The 3,461-nt window shown below is 43.6% G+C and overlaps 1 long non-coding RNA gene across 1 annotated transcript; it reads right to left on the bottom strand.

The window, feature by feature from the left end:
• Positions 1-160: 160 nt before the first annotated feature.
• LOC109510468 (uncharacterized) lies at positions 161-3,115 on the bottom strand. Its single transcript, XR_002167121.1, has 2 exons — positions 2,987-3,115; positions 161-406 (listed from the first exon to the last, which is right to left on the bottom strand). It is a non-coding gene; the product is annotated as an uncharacterized LOC109510468 (long non-coding RNA).
• Positions 3,116-3,461: the final 346 nt, after the last annotated feature.

A 3,461-nucleotide genomic window follows, 5' to 3' on the forward strand; every position in this document is an offset into this window, starting at 1 on the left:
GTTTTCCCCTTGAGTCCATTTTAAGTGTGGAACGTCCCTGGGAGTGCTCACAATAGGGTGTTCTTTCTTGTCGCCCGGCACGGCTGATGGACAATTGCTTGTTTACTGGCCCGCTGGCAAAACAAGGCCCCTCTTCACGTGGAGTTAGGGCTGTTTCTCATTTTTCCCCTCATTTTTTTTTTTTTTTTACCTACTGGGGGTCTCTTTATTGTCACATAAGCGTGGAATCCAATTTCTAGTCATTTCAACATCAATAAAAAAAAAAAAGGGAGTTTCAGTGCATACCAAGGAAAACGCAAAGATTCCCGCGACGGCGAAAGACTTCCCATAGCACTTAATAAGGACTTTGGTCAGTGTGGGCTTCCGTAGTTGTTTGGTTGCCCTTTTAACTTCAAGTTCCCAGCACCTGCAAGATGTGGAAAAAAAAAAGTGGTTTTTGCACAGGCACGAATTACAGTGAAACATCAAAAGCGGAGTCGAGTCCCAGACAGGGTTGCAACATTGTGGACAGTTTGAATCAATTAGGAAGTTACAAAAGGGAAGGTTGGCTCTTTCTAGGCAACTCAAATAGAGGTGGGGGAAGTCTTGCTTAGCATAATTTCTGACAACAACAACCAGATACTTTGATTTACCGAACGAGTGACACGTAAAAGCCTTGCGTTTGGCTAAAAAAAGCACATTTGTGGGTAAAGATGAGATGACTGTATCAGTATGCAGTGGTACCTGATTTTCTGGGAATTGGATCACTTGAATAACAAATATACAAGTGAACACAAACAGAATAAATGCTTGAGGTACCTAAATTGTAGAGATGGACTTATTTTCACTAACTTTGCCACAGGCTGTCTTTGTATTGTTGTTATGGAGACAAGTCAACAGTTTCAGGGGCAAAATAGAATGAAGCGGCTTACTGGACATTGATTGCAAGTAATAAAGACAGCAAAGTTATTCATTCATTTAAATTCCATCCATCCATCCATTATCTAATCCGCTTATCCTCACAAGGTTTGCGGGGCGTGCCGGAGCCTATCCCGGGTGCCTTCGGGCAGTGGGCGGGGTACATCTTGAACCGGTTGCCAGCCCATCGCAGGGCACACAGGGACAAGGAACCAGTCGCGCTCACACCCAGGGCCAATTTAGAGTGTTCCATTAGCCTGCCATGTATGTTTTTGGAATGTGGGAGGAAACCGAAGTACCCGGAGAAAACCCGCACAGGCACGGCGAGAACACGTAAACTGCACACAGGAAGGCCGGGGCTGAGAATCGAACCCACGACCTCTGCCCTGTGAGGCGGATGTGCTCACCAGTTGATCACCGTGCCGCCCTGTATCTTGCATCGTGGCCTGAGATGGACATTCCGTCCTGGGGACGCCCATTTCGGGGATGAAGGATAAGAAGGTTTTTTTGTTTTTGTTTTTTTTTTAAAGGAGGAACTAAGCAAGGACGGAAGTGGGTTTTTGTCCGCCCCTTTAATAGTCCCTAACTGGGTCGAGCACCTATGGGCGCTCATTTTATTAATAACTGGCAAAAACCCGCCTGGCCTGTCTTGTGTGTGTCATCTGCCAATACACGACTTCAGAGTAGACTAAGTATGGAAAAAAAAAAAAAAGCAATGTGACACTTGTCTCGTGCGTGTTCGTCGTGTTTGTACGCGGGAGGCAGTGACTTCACTTTGCTTCAAGCGGACAAGTGGAGGAGCCCTCGTCCTACATCCCAAAAAAGTTTACACATCGCCGGTTAGTCTGATGACCCACCACGTGGTTGTGTTGGCAGCTAAATGCTGTCTTGGTTGACCCTTGTTAACACTTATTGACAAATGGTACCTCTACTTATGAACGTCTCTTCATACGAAATGTTCAAGTTACGAAACGCCTCAACAGGAAAATATTGCCTCTTGTTACCAAAGAAATTTCAAGATACGAAAGGTCAAAACACAGGATGGGCTGCTACTCGCAGTTCCGAGTTTCCTGAACGCAACATACTTAGAGCTGCTCTGCCATTGGCTATTATCGAGCATCATCCTGGCATCCCATTGGCAAAGAGGGACCTCTACCCTATGTGTCGATGTTTGTGTCTATGCCGTGTCCTCGTCATTTGCCTCTCGGGCCATGAAGCGTTCCGATAGTTTTACGTAAATGTGAATCCCCAGAAAAAGTGTTCACTGGTCGGGCGATCGCTCACTCTGCTGATGTTCCCCTTGGCCATTTTCGAAGGCTTGTTAAAAGCTGACAAAAGCAAACGTCCTTGGATCAGTTCTTTACAAAATGCCAGGCAAAAATTACTTCTGAGAGTGAACATAAACAAAAGAGGGCAAAAAACAATGACGATGCAGTTAAAAGTTAAATGATCATCATTTTTATTCTTTATTTTTTTACATTATGCACAACTCTGATTTATTGTGCAATCATCCAATTGTAACATGTATTTGTTACACATTTTGATGTATATTTATGCTTTAGGAAACTATTATGTCTGAATTTTGGGGGTCTTGGAACGGATTAGGGCATTTACATGGAAAACGCGTCTTGACTTACAAAATTTTCTAGTTCTGAAAATTTCTTCCAGAACATATTAATTTCGTAAGTAGGGCTACCACTGTATGCAGATACGGACTGTGCTGTGCACGATCTCCTCCCATTATATTTCTTTGTGATTTTAATATTCACATGGACATTGCCGAGAAGACATTTTCCGGTGAATTATCATACTGTCTCAATAACTCCGGTTGACAGCAACAAATCACGTCCCCCACTCGCCTGAAGGGGCATATCCCGGATCTGGTCTTCTGATCTGGTACCACTGCAAACAACTTCAAGTCAGACTCACTCACTCCTCTTTTCAGATCAGATGCTAAAACTCATAAAACGGGTGACTCGTGTCTCAAGGCGCCACCGTCTTGTGACGTTTTGGTTGAATTCTGATTTACACGACTCCATTTGTTGTACGGGTGCCGTAAAAATGAAAAGGTGCAAAGAAAGAAGACTACCTCTGCAGGTCTTGTCCAAGTACTTCCGATTCATCTTCAGGAAGTATTGTGTAGAGGTCACCTGCTTCCAGTCTTTGCTTGTGTCCGAGATGCAGGAAAGGACTCAGCCAGCTGAAAAATAAACATCATCATCAAAACAGGTTGATTGAAGAGGATTTTTTTTTTTTTACGGGTGCCGTAAAAATGAAAAGGTGCAAAGAAAGAAGACTACCTCTGCAGGTCTTGTCCAAGTACTTCCGATTCATCTTCAGGAAGTATTGTGTAGAGGTCACCTGCTTCCAGTCTTTGCTTGTGTCCGAGATGCAGGAAAGGACTCAGCCAGCTGAAAAATAAACATCATCATCAAAACAGGTTGATTGAAGAGGATTTTTTTTTTTTTGTTTTTTTAATCCATAAGAAACTTGAGTGTTTTCTTTTTCATTTTCGGAAGAGAACAGTGGTCCACCATTCGGCTCCTGGCATGTTTCTAATAACG

Source organism: Hippocampus comes, unplaced genomic scaffold, assembly GCF_001891065.2.
Source record: "Hippocampus comes isolate QL1 unplaced genomic scaffold, H_comes_QL1_v1.1 scaffold56, whole genome shotgun sequence".
NCBI classification, from domain to species: Eukaryota; Metazoa; Chordata; class Actinopteri; order Syngnathiformes; family Syngnathidae; genus Hippocampus; species Hippocampus comes.